The 24,048-nt window shown below is 33.8% G+C and overlaps 1 protein-coding gene across 2 annotated transcripts in view; it reads left to right on the plus strand.

The window, feature by feature from the left end:
* The window catches only part of SGCZ (sarcoglycan, zeta), a 1,174,808-nt gene that overhangs the window by 1,065,287 nt on the left and 85,473 nt on the right, over positions 1 to 24,048 (plus strand). The window lies entirely within an intron of this gene.

Here is a 24,048-nt window from a genome sequence, read left to right on the forward strand (position 1 = left end):
CCTGCAAGGCAGCTCTCTCAGGGGAGGCCCATTGTGTTAATTATCCACAAATGTGTTGACTCAGCCCCTTTGTCATTAAATCTGTGCTGAATAAAATGTCTGGCAGGTGGGTTTGTTGCGGCTGCAGCCGGATCTTTACAGCACCCTCCTCCTGGGGTCTGTGGGGGCCCGGTCCCCTAGCCCACTCTTTCACTGGATACCTGTGTCTCAGTGCATGCCTTCATCTGTCTTTCGGCCAGGGTCTGCGGGTTGCACCTGGCACCATCTGGGCCAAGGTATTTACTTTTTAGGATATTTTTAATTACACACTTTTATTTAAGGTTATGGGCCTATTTAGTTTATTTCATCTTATTTTGCTTTTGGTAATGTGTTGTCTTTTGAGCTGTTTCATTTTCATATGTACAAATTTGTGAGCATACATTTAGTTATGATATCTTTTTCTGAAGACTGCACTATCTATAGTGATATGGTCTCTTACGTTTCTAATATTGGTAATTTGTGCCTTCTCTCTTTTTTGTCTTTGTAAATCTTGAATGATTTAAAACTTTTTCAGACAATTAGCTTTTGCATTTATTGATTTTTCTCTATTTTTTTCTGCTTTAAATTTCATTGTCTTCTATACTTTTTTTTTTCTGCTTTTTCGGGGATTTTGTTTACCTTCTTTCCTAGTTTCTAGAAGTAGAAACTTAGATTATTCATTTAACTACTCTCCTCTTTGCTAGAGCAAGTATGTGATGCTGTAAGTTTCTCTGGTATCACTGCTTTAGTGCTGATATAATGTTTTCATTTTTATTTCTTAGATTTTTAAATATGTGTATATACATATATACATGTATTACCTGTGGAGACTTCTTTGTCCTATAGATAGTTTAGAAATGTATTGTTTAGTTTTCAAGTGTTTGAAAATTTTCCTGCTGCCTTTCTAATACTGATTCCTAGTTTGATTCAGTATAGTCAGGAAACATATTTTGTGTATTTAAACTATTTAAACTTGTTTGAGTTTATGTTAGGACCTGGAAGTGCTTTATTTGATGAAGATTTCATGGTCAATTGAAAATAATGTGTGTCTGAATTTTGTTTGGTGAAGTGCTCTACATGCGCGAATGAGGTCCCATTGTTTGATAATATTCTTCAGTATTTCTCTGTCTTGCAAATTTTCTGTCCCCTGATTATCTTAATTGCTGGAAGTGTGGTATTGAAGTATCCAGCTATAATTTGTGGATTTATCCATTTATTCCCCTCAATTCTTACCATTTTTACTTAATATATGGGGAAGATTTGTTATTTGGTGCATACCTGCTTATGATTTCTGTGTCATCTTAGTGGATTTCTAAAATAATTATATAATGTCCTTTTTTGTCCCAGCAATATTCTTTGCTCTGTAATATTATCTAATACTCATATAGATATTCCTTTTTTTTTTAAAATTACTGTTAGCATGGTACACATTTTCCATACTTTCAATATACCTATATGGTTATGTTTGAAATTATTTTCTCATAAACAGTATAGCTGAAGCATTTTTAAATCCATTCTTGTTAATCTCTATTTATACATACACTCTTATTTTAAATGAGTTTTGTATTTGCAGACTTATGGTAAAGCTAGTACAGGAAGTTGCAGCTTTCCTATTGACATTTTGTATTGATGTGGTACATTTGTCACTATCGATGGACCAATATTGATATGGTATTATTAGCTTAAGGTCATAGTATATTCAAATTTCCTGAGGTTTTACGTTATTGTTCTTTTTCTGTTCCAGTATCCCACGGAAGATATCACACTACATTTAGTAGTCACGTCTCCCTCCCCTAGTTCCTATTGGTTATGATAGTTGCACAGACTTTCTTTTTTTAATGACCTTGACAGTTTTGAGAATTACTGGTTTGGTATTTTGTAGACTGCCCTTCAGCTGGGATTTGTTGAAATTTTTCTGATAATTACGTGGAAGTAATGTATTCTGGGGAGGAAGATCACAGAAGTAAAACAGTATTATCACATCATGTCAAGGGCACATGCAATTAACATGAATTAATACTTGATGGTAGCTTTGATCTCCTGGCTGAGGTTTGTTAGGCTTCTCCACTGTAAAGTCACTCTTTTTGACTCTCTTTACATACTGTACTTCTTGAAAAAAGTTAACATGTTGAACAAGCCATAATTAAGCAGCACGGAGTTAAGTTTTTCAACCTTAAGGATAAAGTAGCTACATAAATGATATTATGATACTAGTATGTACATATATTAAGTTTTTCACAACTGACTGATAACTTTTTTACTTCAAGTGAAGTCTTGAAACTTTGCTTTTGTTTAGGTCCCATGATCTTTTACATTTCTTGAATATTTAAACATCTTCAAATATTTAAGTCTTAAGTATTTTATTCATACATATGGAGCATTATATCAAATTTGATAATATTTTCAACTGACAGGATTTAAAAGGTTCATGAGAATAGTCATATATTTGGTCTATGTTTACCATTTTTTTTGTTGTTGTTGTTTATTTTATTTTCGTTTATGAAATTTTAAGCATGATAATAGCATAGCTTATCTATTTGGAAAGTTTCCTTTAATTATGTTTTCAGGAAAGATCTGCTGATAACAAATTCTCTTATTTTTTCTTTGTATGAGAAGGTGTTTATTTTCCTTTGGTTCTTGAAGGATAGTTTTATCAAACATAGAAATTGAGGTAGATAGTTCTTTTTTTCTTTTCTGTGCTCGGAAAATGGGCCAACGATTTTTTTCTGGTCTCCGTGGTTTCTGATGAAAAATTGGCTGCCATACAAATTGTTGTTTCCCTAGAAGTAACGAATGCTTTTCTCTCTAATTGCTTTCAGGAATTTCTGTGTGTGTCTTTAGTTTTCAGAAATTTAGATATGTGTCTTATGCATTTCCTTGGGTTTATTCTATTTTAGCTTCTTAAATCTACAGTTTATGTCTTACCACAAATTTGGAAAGATTTTGTCTATTATTTCCTTGAATATTTTTTATCCCCTCCTTCTTTCTCCTCTCCTTCTGTAATTTTGATTATGCAAATGTTATATCTTTCGTGATTGTCCCACAGTCCCTGAGAATCCATTTACTGTTTTAGTTTTCTTTTTTGTTGTTCTCAGTAATTCTATTGATCTGTCTTGATGTTCATTGATTATATCTCCTGTTATTTCCATTCTACTATTGATCCCATCCAGAATAATTCTGTTTTAATTTCCATTATTATATTTTTAGTTTGATAAGTTTCATTTGGTATTTTAAATAAACCCTATTGTGTTGCCTATTCTATTTTAATATGTTTTAGAAAGATTTGTAATTGCTTACTGAAACAGTTTCATTATTGCTTTTTAAAAATTCTTGTCCTTCTTTCCTACATCTGATTCATCTCAATGTTGGCTTCAGTTGTTCGTCTTTTTTCATCCAAGTTGTAATTTCCCTTCTTCTTGCTATGATGAGTAATTTTCAAATTTTCATTTGCATCTTAGACATTGTGGATATTATCTTAAGAGACTCTTGATCCTATTGAAATCTTCTATTTTATCAATCAGGTCACCTGGTTTAGGTTTAATGTGCAGGTTCTGGCCTACTTTGTGGACCAAAATGTTCTAACAACATTTTGGCTTTCTGAGCTCTGGCAATTTTTTTTTTTAATTTTAATTTTTGTGTTTTGCGTTCTTTGTTTGTTGTACTCTTTGAAGGGGTGGGGGATCATCTGTTAAACTCCTGCTTGATGCCTTCTGGTGTTACCTGAGAAAACAAAAAACTTTTCTGTTTCACCCAGTATCTATGGGTAAGGATTTGGAGATGCCACGGCCACAGGAAAGAGAGTTGCTACCCTGGTAGGTTTTTCACTAGCCTGTTTCTCTTGGACTTTCCACATAATCTCTGCTGGTACATCCAGCAAAGGGAGGAACCAATGTGGGCCACCTTCTGCTTCTTGATGAAAGATTTAGGAATGCTAGTTCTGGATTGCTTCTTACTACCATGTGAATGGCTGGGAGATGCCAAGCCTCAGGCACCTTCTGCTACAGGATCGAGGACTCTTGACTGTCGAGAAGTAGAGAAAACTCAAAATGATACAGAAATAGCAGATAGAGGAACAGTCACTATCTTAGGGATGGGACAGATCATTCAAAGAAGGCGTTCCCATTCTTCCACCTCAGGACTGAGATTCAATAACTTTCTGGATATGGCACAGCTGTGGCTTGTTGGATGGCAGAGAAGTCGTGGTACCATTCCTTTGGTACTTTCTGGACATCTGTCCTCTTGATCTTGCAAAAAACTACTCTGATATGGTTTGGATTTGTGTCCCCACCCAAATCTCATCTTGATTTGAAGGAGGGGCCCGGTGGGAGGTGATTGGATTGTGGGATGGATTTCCCCCGGCTGTTTTTGTGATAGTGAGTGAGTTCTCATGAGACACGATGGTTTAAAAGTGTGTAGCACTTTCCTTTTTTACTCTTTCTCTCTCTCTCCTGCTACACTGTAGTAAGACCTGCTTTCCTGCCCTTCAGCTCCTGCCATGATTGTACGTTTCCTGAGGCCTCTCTAAAGTGCTTCCTTTTAAACCTGGGGAACTATGAGTCAATTAAAACTTTTCTTCGTAAATTTCCTAGTCTGAGATATTTCTTTACAGCAGTGTGAGAACTGACTAATACCCTAGGGACATCTGTTCATAAGACGTCTTGCCTGAAGTCCTTTGCTGGGAAATCATTAGTGGAGAAGTATGGATGACGTCAGGGGAAACTGGTAGCCCCTGGGTGCTGCAGGAGCCTGAAGGCAGAGAAGCTTCATGGCCTGTAGAGTTCATGCGTGGAGGAGACACCCATCTGCAGGACCCGGACCCTGGGATGACTGCATAGCCCAGGAGCACAGAGAGCAAACCCAGGAGTCCTGCAAGCAAAACACCTTTACTCCTGCAGTGTCCTTCCAGCACCCTCTACTGACAAAGCATTATGCCAGCTGGCAAGGAAAAATATTGAAAGGGTCAGGGTCCTTTTCAGGGAGGCACGCAAAATCATGGATTTAGAGATGAAAGATGATAAATGGATTACTAGCACATTCCCTTTGGGAAACAGGAATCTCCCAACCACTTGCTGTTGTTGCTGATAATATAGATTGAAGTGGGTTTCTCTCAATTCCAATGCAGTCTTGCCAAATGCAGTCAAGAATGGTCTTTGACTAGATTGCAAAATACTGAATACAGTAAAAGCATTTATGATTATTGCAGTGGTCCAGGCATTCAGTTATGATGCAGTTGTCTAACTGGTTGCTGTAAAAAAGAACAATCTTTGGCAAGTAGTGAACACAAATAAATATTTTATTAAATAAATTAGAAATAATTGGGCTGGGTGCAGTGGCTCACGCATGTAATCCCAGCACTTTGGGAGGCTGAGGCAGGTGGATCACCTGAGGTCAGGTTATCAAGACCAGACTGGCCAACATGGTAAAACCCAGTCTCTACTAAAAACATACAAAAAATTAGCCAAGCATGGTGACACATGCCTGTAATCCCAGCTACTCAGGAGGCTGAGACATGAAAATCTCTTGAACCTGGGAGACGGAGGTTGCAGTGATCCAAGATCATGCCATTGCACTCCAGTCTGGGCAACAAGAGTGAAACTGTTTAAAAAAAATAAATAAATAAAATAAAAATTCAAGTTGCATAATACAATTTTAAGTGTACTAGAAAGGGAACAATTAAGGGTAATTCCAAGGGTTTGGGAAAATGATAATGATGATTTTAAAACAGTGTTAATAATGGCCTGGCGTGGTGGCTCACCCTTGTAATGCAGGTGGTTCACGTGAGGTCAGGAGTTCGAGACCAGCCTGGCCAACATTGTAAAACCCTGTCTCTACTAAAAATACAAAAATTAACTCAACAGTAGTAGTGTGTACCTGTATTCCCAGCTACTTGGGAGGCTGAGGCAGGAGAATTGCTTGAGCGTGGCAGGCAGAGGTTGCTGTCTCGCACAACTGCATTCCAGTCTGGGTGACAGAATGAGAACCTGTCTCAAAAAAAACCAAAAAAATAAAAAATAAAAATAATTTTAAAAACTTAATAGTGTCGATCATAAGTTATATCAACATAAGAGTCACTCTGAAGTCTTTACAATTAGTTTGAAGACACAGCATTCATTTCACATAGAAGGAAATAAATGAGAAATATTTTTACTGAGCTCAAAATTAATTTAACTAATTCATAAGATAAAATGAGCTAATTATATTTTACTTAATCATGCACATTATATTTTTATGAAAATATGGAATTCAGAAATATTTAAATACCAACATAACTTTGATCCCAGCTCTCATTTACTTACTGCTGATATATTTGATATATACATATCCAGCTTTTTCTATAAATGTCATAAATATAAATATAAAACTGGCATAGTCAATAAAAAGGATATCATATTGAATGTACGTTTACTGACCGAGCTTTTCACTTAATATAATATGAAAATGTATATTAAATATTCTTCAAAAACATAATTTAAATATTCCCATATATTCCAATACTTGGTTATTCCATAAATTATTAAGCACTTCCTGTATCATAGAAAATGTAGTCTTTCCACACTCCTGATCTGTAATTGTTGTACGTGAAGCAGCGTTGTTGTCTGAGGTATATACCCAGGGTTCGTGTCTCACACCAAGAAAATTAAGATCAGGAAAACACAGACAAGCAGTGAGTTTATGAGCAGATTTTAACAACTGAAAGAAAGAGAAAGCAGAACAACTCTCTCCCTGGTGAGAGAGAGGGGCTTCTGAATAAGAATTCTGGCCCACCATGGAATGTACCAGATTTTACAGGCAGGTTTGAAGAGGCGGTGTGTCTGATTTACATAGGGTCCACAGATTGGCTGGACCATGTGTGACGTTTACATAGCGTGGTGGGATGGCTGGCTACCCCACACTAATATGTAGATGGGCTTTCCGCGTGGCTGGTGCCATGTTTTCTGCTTCTTACTCTATGCATGGCTGGCAAAGACATGGGAACATGGAGGCATCATTTTGAACATGCCAAGGCCCAGGTAACCTTTTCCTATTGGCACTACTGCCAGCATTCACTTAAGAGAGTTTCCAGCTTGTTTGTCTATGTCTGCAGCTTGATTTTACAGGCTGCTTTTTGTTAGATATGGAAATAATTTGGGGGCTGCCTTTCATTAAAAGGAAGACCTTACTGAGGACGCTCCTACCCTCGCTGTCTGCCTAATTTCTTCTTAACTCCTGTAGCATAAGTAATAATGCTATGATTAGCATCTTAATACATAATACATGTTGTGAATATAAGATTATTTCCTTAAGATAAATTACCAGTTAATTATTAAGTCAAGTTTTAAAAATAAGTTTATGATAAAATCAAATAGCAATATAAGTAACTGTATAATTAAGTGTTTCCAGTTGTTTTTATGATGGTAATAACCATCTTCACACCAAAAAAAACCATGAAAAAAGTCTGATTCCATTATAATTGCTAATACTGAGTTTGTTTCATAAACACCACTTTGACATTTGATAGAAATATCTCATTGTATATTTCCATTTTTCAACTGTTGATGTGGTTGACGAAATCATTTTTTATATCAGCTCTCTATATTTTTCTTTTTTGTTCCTCCATACCTGCTCTAGATAGACAGCCTTCCATTTGGAATGTTTACAGTAATATTACCTTGAAACAGAATCCAAAATTACTACCTTGTGAATCTCTTACGGTGTCAGATTTTGACTTCAAATCAATGCAATTAATGTTTCAAGTAACTTCTAAACACATTTTTCAGATGTTAATCATGTTAATTGTATGTATTGCCTTTAAGTTGTCTGTCATCCATTGAAGTCAGCATGCAACTTTAGCATCCAAAACTTTCACCAGAGCTGATTGCTTGAGTGACAGACTTTCATTTTAATGGGGTTCAATAAAGGGTTTTTATTATGTTAAGCTAAACATGGTTAGTAGGAAGTACATTGAGTATAGGCATTTAAACCTTTGTAGTAAATGAAAGTTGATTGGATTTAATCACTTCATTTTCTCTTTTTAGGGAAGAAACATTAATAGTCTATCATACTGTGTATAAAGACAGTTCAACATTTTCTACCTTATTCAGAGAAATGAAAATCTTCTAAGATAATTAGTACCATGCTAATCACGACCACCAACCAGTTTGCATTTCCAGTAGCCACATGATCAAATCTAACCCAAATTGCATATCAAGTATATTTTTCTTATGCAAAATGATATGAGCTTTGCTCAAAAGATCCCTGCCCTTCGTGAGTTTTTAATCTAAAGTAGGTAGTTGTATAGAAGGGTAGAATGAAATGTAAAAATTCCTTCTTGAGATGTTCAAATATAGGGGAACTAATTCTTTCTTTGGCAGTCTGCACACACTTTGTTATCTAGTTTTCATTTAACAACAGAGCACTACTGCATAAAAAGAAGAAACGGTATTTTATGTATGTTCATTACACACCTTAACGTCGTAACCATAAAAGACACTACAAAAAAAGAAATTTAAGCCTTAAATATAGAAAACTTGTTCAATGTTGGCTAGACTAGTATTTAGAAAAATGTAAACCATAAACATAGTAGTGCAGAAAGGTTGAGTGTAAGTATTTCTTTTCTGAACTCAGTATTGTACAATATATTTGCAATAAGATGGATGGAGCTAAAAACAATGAATCTTAATGCTACTCTGTCATGGCAGAATATGATAATTTTAAGAATAACTAAAGAACTGACCATTTACTTCTAATTTATCTTATCAGTTAATAGAATTCTCAGCAAAGTTCATCATATTATTACATTTAAATTGAAAAATCTAGTTAAATACAAGTTGCTTAATTGGCTAATTTCATGTTCTATTTGTAAGAATCAGACTATAAAGTTCAAGCTAGTTTAAGCAAAAAAGGAAAACGGAATATATGAAAAATAAACTTTATTTTTAAACAGCCACCATCACTCTCTACCCTTTCTTGAAAAACGATTCTTTACATCGAAAGGAGTCTTATTGTTGATATTTGAAAACGGAGCACTAAATTAGCCAATTAAGCAGCTATTCACAAAAGTTAAATAGTTCCCACAGAAATGTCAGAAAATAAGATGTAAGTGACGGAACCTCAGGGGTCCATGGCTAGGTGACATATGCCATTCTAGACAATGTGCTTGCCTTGGTGTGGACTGAAGGCCGTCAGGTGTTCTCATGTCTATAAGAATCTGAGACAGAAACACAAACTTAGGGAAGGGGTGTACTGAATGGAACTGCCTAAAATGACAGAGGTAGGGCTAGAGAAAGAGAGAAAGATTGTCCTATTTATAGGAATAAATTGGCATGGCCATTCCTAATAGCAGGTAATTTGGGGAGTAATACACTTACCAGTTATAACAGATTACAGTAGGGGAAGCAGGCCAGAGTTAACTGCTTGTTATATAAATAGAATAAATCTGTTTCTAGTGAACAACATTCTATAGACTTACATACATCTTAGTAAAAGTCACATCATAAATTTTGAGGGCATTGCTTTCAAATCTCACTGGATGAAATTATCTCTAATAAAGCTGCAAAGCAGAATTTCAAATGTTTTATAACTCCCCTTGTTGGCAGCTTAGATTTTTCTTTGTATACATGTGGAGATTCTGTGATTTATTTAATGTTTGAAATGAATAGTTTCGTGCATAGTCCACTGTGTATGCTTATTTATTATGATTTATGTTTACATTTATTCAGCAAGAGGTGAAAGTACCAGATAATGGACTGGGTGTATAAAACATAGCCTTCACCTAAAACATAGGTTATCTTTATAACATAAGGCTTGTAATTTCTGAGTGTTCTTACACTATAATATAAACATTACAGACTAGGTAATGATAGTATATGGCAAAGGAATAAAGGTTATTTTTAGATCATACTATAAGGGTGTGATGTTTTCTAATATTAATAACTTTACCTTATATACATACTTAGCAATGTAAAGATTATTTGTACATCAAAATACATTTTTTTTGCTGTGTTAAATCATAAATGTTTAATTAGATAATCATATGATGGCAAGAGTATTAAATTTGGTAGCAGAGAATCGAGTTTAAATATCAGTTATGTAACTTGTTTAGTTAAGTCTCATCCACTTTCTTAAACTATATGAACTTGAATTATTTCCATGTACAATAGAGAAAAATGCCATATGATTCTTATGAGAAAACTTGGGTAATTTATTTTTTATGAAAATATCTTCCTAAATTTCAAATAATATTTGATGTAGAGTATAAATCTCAATGCATCAAATAGAATAATTATTTTTAAAAAGAAGCTAACATTAAAGTCCAAGTTAAAATAACATAAAATTATCATGTTATTCAACTACATTAAGCTGGTGTCTACAACTAAGTCTTAAAATTGGCTCAGAGCTGCCTGGAAACTTAGATTAAAAACGAAGCAAAACCCCAAACAAAGGTTTGCATATTGGATTATATACTTGGCTTTGTCAGATTGAAGAAGGTATGATAGATGGTTTAGGGGAAAAGTTTCTTTTTCAGCCCTGAACTGTAGTGGGTTAATCCTTACATGGGAAACATTGGATGACATCATTGGCAATGTTTAGACTGTGGTTTTGCAAAAATAAAACAAAGCTGAAACATTTATCCTTTGGACATTTCTTACGTAACCTCTGCATAAAAAACAGAATGACATTAAATTTTAGTTTTCTGAGAAACATTTTAGCACATTGCTTGGAAAATGATCCAGGGACATTGCTTTCTGAAGATTTGACAATACACAAAAAGCCTAGAGAACATTGCTTAATGACTAGTTAGTATGTTGAGGGGGAGTCTGCTTCAATTGATGTCTCCAGTGAATCTTTGACAACTGTCATTTTGTAATCTACTTAGAGAGTGATTCTCTTTAAGAAGTGGAAAAATAAGTGTAGGATGTCACTTTTGTGTGTAGTTAATTAAAGGCTGCTGCATGTATTTAGAAAAATGGATTTATCTGAATTAAAAGGTTATCCAGAGAGAAAACCAATAGAATAGATAGACTTGATACATAATAGATAATAGATAGACAGACAGACAGGTGTATGGATGAGAGGATATAGGTTCCTGTTAATATGGAGGCTGAGAAGTCCCATTATGGGATCTCTGCAAGCTGGAGACCTGGAATTCCAGTAATAAGGCTCAGTCCAAGCCTGAAGGCCTGAGAACCAGGAAAGCCAATAATGTAAGTCTCAGGTGGAGGCTGAATGGCTGAGAACCCGCTGAGGATGGTGTGGACTGGTGTAGGTCTCAGAGTCCAAAAGCCAGGGGCCCTGAAGTTCTGATGACTAACTAAGGGTAGGAAAAGAAGTGTGTCCCAGCTTCAGCATGAAAAGAAAGAATTTGCTTCTCCTCTATCTTTTTGTTCTATCCAGTCCCGCCAATGATTGGATGGTGTTCACCCACATTGAGAGGAGGTTTTCTCTAGTCAGTTCAAAGATTCACACACAGTCTTCTCTGGAAACACCCTAACAGACACACCCAGAAATAATGCTTTACCAGCTCTCTACGTGTTCCTTCATCTAGTCAAGTTGACACCTAAAATTCACCATCACAGGCCAGATAGGCAAGTGGGAAAAAAAAAATCTGATTTTTACTTTGCATGCTTCAAGGCAGGTCAACAATGGTTTTGGAAAACTTAGGAAGGACTCACATTCACCCATAGTAGACCTGAGCTGCTCCAGTAATTTGCCTCTCAAATCAGGGAAAAGACAGAATATAGCATTCTGTGTTTTGGGTATGCTGGTATTTGGTATAAGGGAGAGACATAGGTGTTAGCCAAAAGCAAGGAAAAAAAAAATGCAGAATGAAGTAAGAAGAACCCAAAGAGCAAGATCCATCTCTAAGCAACAGATATGACAGAAAGAACACAGACCAACTACCCTATCTATTTCCTTTTATGCCACATTTTCCTAAACAACACCATTGCTGGGGCAAAGGTCCAGAAGTTTGGCAAAGACGATCAGATACCAATCCCAGATTCAGAGACTGAGTTATTTATTCTCCGTCAGTTTGGAAATGCCTGGCATTTCCAACGTGCACTAGACTGTCTCCCCTCTCTCTATATTTATAAATATTATTCTTCCTTCTTGGAGCACTCTTTCCCCCAGTTCCTTTCCTAGATAATTCTTACATGTGCCTTACACTTTCCTTCCATGTAACTCCTGTCTGATTTACATGCCCCTGCCGTATGTTTCAATAGTGCCCTCTAATTCTCCCCATCAATACTAAGTGTATTCTGCTGTAATTACCTGATTGTTTCTCCATAGCCCTCATTAGTTAATAAGGTCCTTGACTATAAAGGCCATGTTTAATTTAGCAATGGATTGTGGTGCTTACCTCCAGTGACCTTCACCTCTATTCATCTTCATTCAAACACTTCCGTGGTAATGACTCAGCCTTGTGATGACAGAAAATACTCAAACTCTGACAAGAAAATTATATAAAAGATGAAATTTAGGAGCACATCAAATTGAATCCATGGAAATAAAAATTTAAATACATATGAGTGGGAGAGATTATAAATCTTATATATTATTGGCATGAAAATCAAGAGGAAAAGAGTTGTATTAAGTATTAAAAACAGAAACGCATTCTATGTTAGCCAAGGTCAATAAGTAGCTTATTTTTAGCTCTAATAAAATTTCTCATTTATGAACCTAGATAAGCAAAGATCTCCTACACTCTTCTCGTCTTACAGCACTTACCAATTTGTTTAATATTCAAATAGCATCTATTTAATATGTCTTTATTGATTGAAAGTTAGTTAAAATTCAAACATACCTAAATGTATCTGTTAGTCGGCTGTCACACTGCTGATAAAAACATATCAGAGACTGGGCAATTTACAAAAGAAAGAGGTTTATTGGACTTACAGTTCCACATGGCTGGGGAGACCTTATAATCATGGTGGAAGGCGAGGAGAAGCAAGTCATATCTTACATGGATGGCAGCAGGCAAAGAGAGAGCTTGTGCAGGGAAACTTCCATTTTTAAAACCATTGTATCTCGTGAGACTCACTGACTATCATGAGAAAAATGCAGGAAATACCCGCCCCCATAATTCCATTACCTCCCACCAGATACCTCCCACAAGATGTGGGAACTGTCCGAGTTATAATTTAAGATAAGATTTCGGTGGAGACACAACCAAACCATATCAATATCATTTACAAATATTAAGACTTTAGGTAAATGTACTTTTCTGCTGTTTTAAAAAGTGTCAGGACAGATGTTTTTCCGAAGGAAGAAGATGACTTTGTAAACACCCACAAAAAAGAATTCAATTTAACTCCTATATTAGCGTAATGTTACAGAATCACTAAGGGATCTTTAAATTTCATAAAATATCTTGAGATCAGTAGAAAAGTCTTAATCAAATATTTGCGCTTATTCTCATACCAATCTAGCTTTAGAATAAAACTTACTACATTGATCTGCCTTTTGTCAATGTAGGGTATTAAAAAATTCTCCAAGTTTGAATATTTTCCTCAATTTTTTTCCTTTGTGAAACCCAATATGAAATAGACAAGAGTTGGTACATTCGTTATGTGTGGCTGCTGCAACAAATGACCACAAACTTAGTGATTTACACCCCAATTTATAATTGCATAAAATTATTATGCAATTCTGAGAGTTAGAATCTAAATGGGTCTCACTGGGCTAAAATCAAGCTGTCAGCAGGACTGTGTTCCACTCTAAGAATTGTAGAGGACAAACTCTTTTTCCCTTTACAGTTTCTAGAGGTTATACTTACCCCTTGGCCCATGACTCTCTTCCATCTTCAAAGGCAGCAATGACTGGATGAGTCTTTTTATATTTCATCACTCTAACACTGACTCTTTTTTTAGCCTCCCTCTTCAAATCTTAAGGATCTGTGATGACATTGGGATTATCCAGCATATTCTCCCTATTTTAAGGTCAGGTGGTGAGCAATCTTAATTCTATCTGCAACCATTGTAGCAAAGCATAATCACAAATGCTGAAGATTAGGATGTGGGGCTTTCTGAGGGGTAGCATTATTCTGCATTATTATGGTTTGGTTCATTAAAACTTAAGTCTTACATATATTTTTATATTTTAAAAAGGTACAAAGATAGTATACCTTTTGCAAAAGACAGACCTAACAGTTTTGTTTTTGTTTTTATTTTAAAGATTTCCCTAGTGATACTTCTGATAATCTCGAGATCGTCATTTCCATAAACACATTTTTTACAAGAGTCTGTGAAGGTATAATTTGTGTAGTTAAATTTTCCTACTTTAGTATAGAGCTTTGTGAGTTGTGACAGATGCATATAGTCAAATAACTATAACCAGAATCAAGAGGTATCAAACAAATATATTATGCCCCTTGGTAGTTAAACCTAGCTTCTAATCCCCTGACACTTCTCATCAATTTCTAAATCTACAGTTTTATCTGATCTGAAATATTACGTAAATACAGTCACACAATATGTAGCCTTTGAGTATGGTTTCTTTCACTCAGCACAGTGGATTTGAATTTATTCATATTGTTGTAGGAATCAGTGTTTTGTTCCTTTTTATTGCTAAGGAGTATTATGTTGCATGGATGTACCACAGTTTCTTTATCCATTTGAAAGTTAAAGGACGTTTACATATTTTTCAGTCTTTTTTGTTGATTCCTGATATAAAGCCACTAGAAGCTTATACATACAGGCTTTTTTTGTGAACATTAGCTTTCATTTGATGACATAAATACTTGGGGAAGGATAGCAATGTCATAGGATAAGTGTAGGTTTGCTCATATTAGAACATTTCAAAATGTTACTCAGAGTGGTAATATAATTTTGTTTTTCTACCTGCCTGTATGAGCATTTCCCTTCATTCTATATCCAAACCAAAACTTGCTATTTAACCATTTAAAACATTTTGCCTAATGTGTATTTAATAGTTTTAATTGTCATTTTCCTAATTACTCATTATATTGAGCATCTTTTTCTGTTTTTATTTTCCATCTGCATACCTTTCCATCTGTTTGCATGGTTTATGGATTTTATTTGTAGGTTGATTATTCAATTTTAAAAGTTCTTTATATACTTTGAGGCCAAGTTTGTAATCCGATATGTAATTTTGTAAATATTTTCTCCCGCTCTAAATGCTTACGTATTTTCATCCCTTTAACAGTCTGTTTTAAAGGGCAGCTTTTAAATTTGATGAATTTTAATTCATTCATTTTAGAATGGATCATACTTTGGATCCCGTATTTAATAAGATTATTGGCTCACTCAAGGTCACCAAGATTTTATTCTATGTTCTACTCACAGGCTTATAGTTTATAATCTATTTTGACTTAATTTTTATATATATTCCAGCATGTTTTGTTGGAAAAACCAAACAAAACAAAAACAACAACAAACAAAAAACCGAACTCTTCTAAATTGCATCAGAATCTGTGACCAGAAAATCATTTATTTTATATGTTCAGGTCTCATACTGGGCTCTCTACCTTGTCCCATTGGTCTATTGGTCAGTGCTTTTATAAATACTATGCTGTACATGGTTCTTTATAGTGAGCCATGAAATTGGTTAGAGTGAGTTGTCTAATGTTCTTCTTTATGAAAATAAATTTGGCTATTTTAGATTATTCAAATTCCCACTAACAAATTTAGATTCATTTTTCAATCTGTACAAAAATTTATGCTGGGATTTTTATTGAGAATGCATTGAATATACTTGTTCAGGGAAAATCTATTATCTTAACAATATTGAGTCTTTTAATCCATGAACACAGTCTATCCCACCATTTATTTAGGTCTTCTTTGGTTGTCTTCTTTAGTAATTTGAAGCTTTCAGCATACAGAATTTGCATGTATTTAGTTTCATTTAAACCAAAGTAATTACAGTAGCGCCTGTTATCCACAGGGGATCTATTCCAACACCCCCAGGAGATGTCAGAAACCATGGATACTACCAAACCCAATTGCTATCAATAAGAATACGTTTCTGTTTATGCCTTCAACCCCAAAATTCAATGTGTTTTTCATCTGAATTGAGCACTTACCACACACTGTGGCTGTAACTTTTGTAGTTTGAGTTACAACAGCCAAACTAGTATCAGTTTCTTTTTCCTTCTTTAGAGTTGTATGGATAGAAGATTTGTTCTTAAGATCGTAGCATCTTCAAAATCCAATTTTTTTTCATCGTAAGTTGTGAATTTTCACATTTTTTCTTTAAAAAAGAAACGAGTTTATTTCTTCATTCACTTAACATTTGTCAGAATATTAGCAGCACAATTTTATAACAACAAAGTTTACTAAGATTTAAAAAGATCTGGCTTTTTTTCTCTTTTTTTTTCAACTTTTATTTTAGATTCTGGGGTTCATGTGCAATTTGTTGCTGAGGTATGTCGCGTGATACTGAGGTTTGTACTATAACTGAATCCATCATTGAAGAAGTTTGTGTACTATTCAGTAGGCAGTTTTACAATCCTTGGCTCTCTCTTTCCCTCCCTCTTGTATTCCCTAATGTCTGTCTTTCCTTTTTTGACTTAAAAGAAGCACTTTAACAACTCTCTTTGGCAGAACCAAATTGCCAGCATTGCTAATCTTGTGCTTTGGAGCTATCATGGAGTATAATAAGGGCTACTTGGACACAGTCACTACAATACTATGACAGTTAATCTAATAACTGAAAAACCTGCTAAATGACTACAGAGTGATAGCAGAGACAGCATGGAGATGCTAGACAAAGGGCTGACTGATTCATGTCCCAGGTGGGACAGAATGAGATGGCATATGATTTCATCATGCTACTCAGAACAGCATGAACTGTTGTTTCTTTCTGGAATTTTCCATTTAATAACCACAGATAAGTGAGGACTACTGTAATGTATTATTGTGCTATAAAAATGATTAAGCTTAATTCCTAATAATTCCTTGCCAGTGTAAAGATATACAATTGATTTTTTGTATATTCACCTTGTATCCTGCAAAGTTACTAAAATAACATTCCTTTTAGTAGCTTTATATATATTTTTTCATTTTATATTTAGAGAATCATGTCATCTGAGAATAGAATTTGTGTAAGTTTTTTCCAGACTTTGTGTTATTCATTTATTTTTCTTGGTTGTATTATTCTGGCTAAGACCTCTAGTGTGATACAAAATAAAAGTGGTGAATGACATTTTTGCTTTTTAAACTGAAACTTGGGGGAAAAGCACTTAGTTTTTGAATATAAATATGATGTTAGATTTAAGATTTCTCTTAGATTTAAGATTTCTGCCCTTTATCAGGTAGAGTAAATTTCTTTTCATTCCCAATTTACTAAGGAGATTTTATAATAAATGTAATTTGAATTTTGACAGAAGCTTTTCCTCTAGGTACTAAAATGATTATATATATATATATTTTTAGTTTGTTCTGGCATAATTCAATGAACTATATTGATTGATTTTCAAAGGTTAAACATACCAGCCTTGGCACTCTTGTGATAAACAACATTATGATGTATTATGATTTTATTTATTTTATTTTACTTTTTCTAATTTTTTCTGAGACGGAGTTTTGCTCTGTTGCCCATGCTGGAGTGCAGTGTCGTGATCTCGGCTCACTGCAAACTCCACCTCCCTGGTTCACACCATTCTCCTGCTTCAGCCTCCCAAGTAACTGGGACTACAGGCGCCTGCCACCACACCTGGATAATTTTTTTTTTTTGTATTTTTAGTGGAGACAGGGTTTCACCGTGTTAGACAAGATGGTCTTGATCTCATGACCTCGTGATCCACCCACCTTGGCCTCCCAAAGTGCTGGGATTACAGGCGTGAGCCGCACACCCAGCCTATCATTTTTATTAATACTGCTTTATTTGATATGTTCATACATATGATTATCCAATACACTGAAGATAGGATGTTCTTTCATGAAGGATATTGTTTTATCTTCTTGTTATATCTGTGTAGTTTTGGTATCAGAGTAACACTGGTCTCACAATAAGTTGTGAAGTATTCCCTTCATTTCTATATTCAGGAACAGTTAGTTGAGAATTGGTATTTTTTGCTTAAATATTTAGTAGTATTAGTTATTATGCCATTATTATGCCAAAGAAAGCCATCCAGATCTTTACTTTCCTTAGGAAAATTTATTTTATAGCAACGGTATTGCTGTTTAATTTACATGTTTTAAACATGTTCCTTTTAAATGTACATTTTAATGATTTTTAGCAAATTTACAGTTGTGCAACCATTACCACAATCCAATTTTGAATCATTTCTCTTACCGCTGAAATGTACTTAGTGTCCATTAGCAGTCATTTTCCTGTCCTATATGCCTTTCAGTGGTCCACGAATTTATTTTCTCTATATATAAATGTGCCATTTCTGGATATTTGGCTTAAAGTAGAATTTATTTGATGTTGAAATATTCAATTTTGTTTTCATTTTACTCACCAGCCTGGCAAATATTTTTCCATTCTTTTAATTTTTAACTTGTATAGTTTTGGCGGCTGGTTTCTTTCACGTAGCATGCTTCTAAGGTGCATCCATGTTGCAGCATATGTCATTAGTCTCTTACTTTTATTTCAAATATATTCCACTGCATACATTTACTACATGTTGTTTATTCATTTGCCAGTCAGTGAACATATAGATCATTTTCAGATTGCACTTATTAAGAATGATGCCATTAAACACCAATGTACATATCAGTGTAAATACGTAGGTTTTTAATTCTCTTGGATTGATAACTAGGAGTGAAACTGCTGATTCATGTGGTCAATTTGTGTTTATTTAAAACATAACCAATTTCTTTTTCAAAGTGGCAGAAAAATTTTGCATTTCAAGTAACTCCACAAAGTTGCTGACACTTTTTATTGTCTCTCTTTCTGTCTTTCAATTAATGAGGCAGGAGAATCACTTGAACCCAGGAGGCAGAAGTTGCTGTGAGTGGAGACTGCACCACTGCGCTCCAGCCTGGGCAACAAGAGCGAAACTGTGTCTTAAAAAAAAAAATAAATAATGAATATCATATTTTATTTTATTTTCTTATTGATTTAGTTTCTTATTTTACTGATTGCCTTAATGTTCATAATATATGTCCATAGCTTATCAATGACCATCTTTTAGTAGAACCCTAGAATGGTATACATCCATTTCTCCTCTCCTGAGTTTTTGGACACTATAGAGATACAGTAGCCCCAGACATTGTTATTACTTTTGTTTAAACTGTCATTTTTAAATGGATTAAATAATAAGAAAATTGTATTTACTCATTTGGTTGTCACTACCCTTTATTTCTCTGTATAGATTCATATTTCCATCTGATGTCATTTGCATTCTCCCTGAAAAACTTCCTTTAACATTCACTATAGTGCAGATTGCTAGAGATGATTTCTTCAGTAATTCTACATCTGTAATTGTCTTTTTCACTAATTTTGAAGGATATTTTTATTATGTATAGAATTTGGGATCATCCATTGTTTTTGTTATTGTTTTGGCATTTTAAAGATATTGCTCTCCTAGCTTATCACTTGCATTTTTTCCACTCTTAATCAGCTGCCTTCCTTATCTTTGTTACTCTCTGTACAAAAGTGTCTTTTACTTATGACTGCTATTAAAATTTTGACTCCATCACTGATTTTCAGCATTTCGATTATGTTTTTATTTGGCATAGTCCTCTTTGTATTTTAGTGCTGAGGATTTGTTGAGATGTGGTTTCATGATTTTCATCAAACTTAGAAAACTTTATTCCATCATGTCTATAATTATTTTTTCTGTCTTCTGATCCCCTTTTCTTCTTCTTCAGAGACTCCAAATTCAAAGTATATGAACTCACCTGAAGTTGTTTCAAAAATCACTGATGTTCTCATTTTTTTCATTCTAATTTTTTCTTTATTATTATGGACTGAGTTCAGTTACATTGTCATCTGTAATGTCTAATCTGCTGTCAGCCCTATTCAGGGTATTCGCCATCTCAATGTAGTTTTTCATCCTAATGTAGCTTGATTTGGGTCTTTTTAATACATGTCCCTGACATTTCTGCAGACAGCAGACAGTTATAATACATGTTTTTAATGTCCATTTATGCATATTTCAACACTTGTGTAAATACTGTCAATTCTGGGTCACTTTTAATTGGCTAAAATCATCATTATGGTTTATCTTTTTCTGCTCCTGTTTATGCCTAGTCATCTTTCAATATTTGATGTGCATTTTACTTTTTGGTGCTAGGTATATTTGGGTTTCTATAAACATTCTTAAAGTTATTTCTGGTTGCAATTAAGTTAGTTGAACAGATTAACCCTCTGAGTTCTGCACGTGAGGTTTCTTTGGCAGATCATGGCATTGCTAGGTGTAAAGCTAATCATTCCTCACTGTGAATTACGATTAAAAACTTACGATACCAGTGAGCTTTTGCTTTGTTCAAGTCTAGTGGGCACTATTCATAGCTGTCTTAAGATGGTAATCGGCAGTAATCATGTGACTTACATGGTTTGTTTCTGCCTCTTTTGTATTACTGTCCTCCATTTCTTGATGTTCAGTGTCTTGAAAACCAGAGTTATATATTTTGTATTTTGTTCCTGTTTCAGATGAGAAAGTAACTTGGATCCCATAACTCTATATTGGCCAGAAGCAGAAAAATGTATTTATTATTTTTATTATTTTATTATTCCTCGTTTATTATTTTGTTATTCCTAGCCTTGCCAACATCCTTCTTTAATCTCAGAGTCCCAAACGTAAGTGAACACTCAAGCAAAGTACGACCACAGTGAGAGAAGGTCTCTCTCAGCCTCTGTTCTTTATAGTACTCTTATTAATTCAACTAAGATTAGACTTGTATTAATAATATCACCATATTAACTGAATTTTATATCTCTTCACTAGCAGGGGTGACTTACTCTGCTCTCATTTTTAATCGGACATCAAAAAATACCCAGAATATAATTCAGTATTCCAAACATTTATGTTTTGATCAGTCCAGAGTTCGGCATAATCATTTTCTTGATTGCCAGAATTGCATTTCTATCTATACAGTCTAAGATAATATTTACTTATTAAAGTCATCTAACATAGTTGTCTAACAAATAAAAATTATTTATAAATGTTGATAAATCTCTTACCTATTCTATTGTTGTGTAGTTTTTCACAGAACGTCTCCTTTATTTCCATGAGAAATATGTTGTTTTAATATATATTTTAAAAAATTATTCTCCCATCATGCTGACTTGTCAAGATAATTTGAAATTCTAATTGTGTTATGCAGCTATCCCTCCAGTTTCATTGTCATGTGAAAATTTAATTAACATGGTATATTAATCAAAATGACTAATATTATATATGAATCAAAATGACTCATAAAACATGTTCAACGTGGGAGTTTCTTTATTAAACCAAAAGCATTTGCAACATATCAGAATAATTTTATGCAAATACAAAACAAATACATGTTGGACAGGACAAGGGTGACAAACTAGACAATCAGACAAGTTAAATAAGTTTGTTAAGTTTGTCAGTGAAGTTATTTCTCAGTATTATATTTATGCTATTTCAGAATATACTAAGCTCTTGTTAGACAAAAACTTCTGTAACAAAGAATAGTGGAAAGTTTTCATGGCCACATCTACATTTAGAATACAATTTTCATGTGCAAAATTAAATTATTATGGAGGACAGCCTGAAATAATTTAATAGAGCATGAAATAATCAGTGCTGTATTTCTTGAGAGATTATACTTCACATATTATATGTTTATGATGGGTATACATGTCCGGGTATGTTGAAAGGTATGATTAAATAATTTTAAAGTTGCCACAGTTGCATATATGCTGAGATAGCATTATTTTATGTCCTCTCACTCATTCAACTATTAGATAAAAAATGATGGTCAAACACTGTAAAAAAAAAAAAAAAAAGAATGCTGCATTTTTTTGTTGGAAAGAGGGAGGTGATGATTTGTGCTTGCCTCTGCTAAAAATGAAACAAAATCACAGATAACAAAATTATTCCATGTAGTGGAAAAGATAGACATACACAGGGCAGGAGTAAAATGTATATTTCTCTAATGTATCTTATGATTTTAAATTTCACATCATATGAATCCATTACTTTGTCAAAAAACAAAACTTGATTTAAGAATAATACTATAGGAAAAAGATTTGGACAGCCTATAAGGTACAGTCTTTCATAGACACATCTTTAGGAAAAGTATTCCCTTCTGCCAATATGAGCATAATTTGTATATTTAGAAAAGTTATCTCAGCATATATGTAACTGTGGCAATTTTAAAAACATTGAATCATACCTTTCAATAAACACGGACATACACACCAATCATAAACATATAATGTATAAAGTATAGTGTCAAGAAATACAACACTGATTATTTCATGTTCTATTAAATTATTTCAGGCTGCTCTCCATAATAATTTAATTTTGCAAATGAAAATTGTATTCTAAATGTAAATGTGGCCATGAAAGCTTTCCACCGTTGTTTGTTAGAGAAGTTTATGTCTAACAATAGCTTACTATATTCTGAAATAGCATAAATATAATATTGAGAAACTACTTCACTGACAACAATTTCATTCTTACCTAACTAATGAAGATGAAGACTGAGAAGAAAAATAATGTAGAATCAGGTAAAATAGCTAATAATAAGCATATTCTTGGATAGAACTCTTGAATAAAATCTCAAATATATGTAATTTATTCACGGTTATTGTACGGGTAATTTTTATAATATAATTCTAGAGTTAACAAAGACTTCCAATATCTTAATATGGGATATTACTTTTCCAAATTATACACAAGAAAATACTAGAGCTCTAGTTATAAAAAATAAAAAGTGTGTAGCAACATGAAAATTATATGTTACAAAGAAGAAAATTCAGGTTAGATAAGAATATTTGATGGTAGTAATCAAGCTGACCACCGTTAGTGTTAAATACAGCAGTGTTCTTTACTACCTTATCATTATTTCAAATGCAAAAATTTGCTAAGCATAATAATTTACTAAATAAAAAGATAATATAATTACCTATTTTCTGTTTTTACTGTAAACCACTACCTACATGAAAGTTTATGAAGAAATATTTTCACTTGACCAGTATTTTTTTAAGTAGTACCACTTTATATATGTGCTTTGATTTTAAATACGATTGATTAAATGACATTTCTCTACAGGTCATAAGGATTTTGTATTACTCCCTATTAATACTATGTTTACACAAAGTGTGACCAAAGGGTCATTAAGAAGTATCTTCTTTTAGGTTTCCTCTACTTCATTTACAGGCAAAAGGATCAGTAATTTTTTTTTTTTTTTTTTTTTTTTTTTTAGATAAAATTTTGAGATTGTGATTACGTTGAGGAATCCTACAGGATATGGAGTCCAGTCATTACTAACTAAAAAAATCATAGAAAGAAGCACATGAACTTTGTCTTTGGGCTTCTTGGAAGTCTGAAATATAATCAGGATTAATTTCCGATATAAAAACATTTGTGCGATGTTTCAGATACCCTTAGTTTCTCTCTTCTCATTACTATTTTTACCATTCTTTTTTAGTCATACAGTCTCAAGTTCTAGATGGACATAAAACCAGCTGCTCAGCTCAAGGTTACACATTTTCCTTGCAGCGAGGTGTGTTTGAGTTTTACACAGTGAGATGTAAGTTGAGGTGTTGTGTACAATTCCAAATGATACATACCAAAGAATGAAATTAGAGCCTTATAGCCTACCATACAAAAAAACCAACTCAAAATGGATTAAAGATCTCAACCGAATGCCCAAATCATACAATTCTTAGAAGAAAACATAAGGGAAAAAGCTCCTTGACATTACCCTTGGCAATGATTTTTTGGATAGGGTTATATGCGCAGTCAACAAAAGCAAAAATAAATGAGATTGTATCAAACTAAAAACTTTCAACACAGCAAAGGAAATAACAAAATGAAAAGGCAGCATATGGATTAAAGGAATATATATTTGGGTCATGTAACTGATAATGGTCAATATTCAAAATGTGTAACACAGCTCAATAGCAAGAAAAAAAATGAATAGCCCAATTTAAAAATGGGTAAAGGAC

The sequence above is a fragment of the Colobus angolensis genome, unplaced genomic scaffold, assembly GCF_000951035.1.
Source record: "Colobus angolensis palliatus isolate OR3802 unplaced genomic scaffold, Cang.pa_1.0 Scaffold14, whole genome shotgun sequence".
NCBI classification, from domain to species: domain Eukaryota; kingdom Metazoa; phylum Chordata; class Mammalia; order Primates; family Cercopithecidae; genus Colobus; species Colobus angolensis.